We start from the raw sequence: 597 nt of genomic DNA, 5'->3' as shown, positions 1-597 counted from the left end.
CACATGCCACACAGAACTCCGTACACAGTAGCGCACATGCCACACAGAAAAAAAGAAGGGACCCGCTCCTTTGTGCCCTTTTGTTAGAGCCTGAATCCCACTCGGGATTCTTAGTTGCTTCCCTCTTTTGGAAGGTTGCATGGTACTTTGGAGAACTATGAAAACTTGTCCCGAGGGAGATGGCTTTCAGGTGAGATGCAGATTAGCCTTTTGCTCAGCTTTAGCAGCACCATGCAGTTGTTGGCTCTGTAAGGATGTGGTGTTAATCTTTTCATCACTCTGACTTGACAGGAACAGCTTCTGTGAAGGAAAGATTCACTTTAGCTCATAGTTTTAGAGATTTCAATCACAGTCCTTATCTCCTGTTGTGTTAGGTCCACGGTGGAACAAAACTTCATGGTGGTAGGAGCATGTGGAGGGGGAGGATGTTCATTTCACAGAAATCACCGTGAAGCCAGAAAGGGTCAGGGCAAGATGCATCCTTCAAAAACATATCCTAGCACCTGCTTCCTCCAACTAGGCCCCACCTTCCACACCTCAAACTTTGTATCTATCAAGAGATGAATCTATTGACTAGATCATAATATAATCTTCACC

Source organism: Microtus ochrogaster, chromosome 10 (genome assembly GCF_000317375.1).
Source record: "Microtus ochrogaster isolate Prairie Vole_2 chromosome 10, MicOch1.0, whole genome shotgun sequence".
NCBI lineage: Eukaryota > Metazoa > Chordata > Mammalia > Rodentia > Cricetidae > Microtus > Microtus ochrogaster.
The sequence above is the reverse complement of the archived record's forward strand: the minus strand, read 5'-3'. Positions refer to the sequence as shown.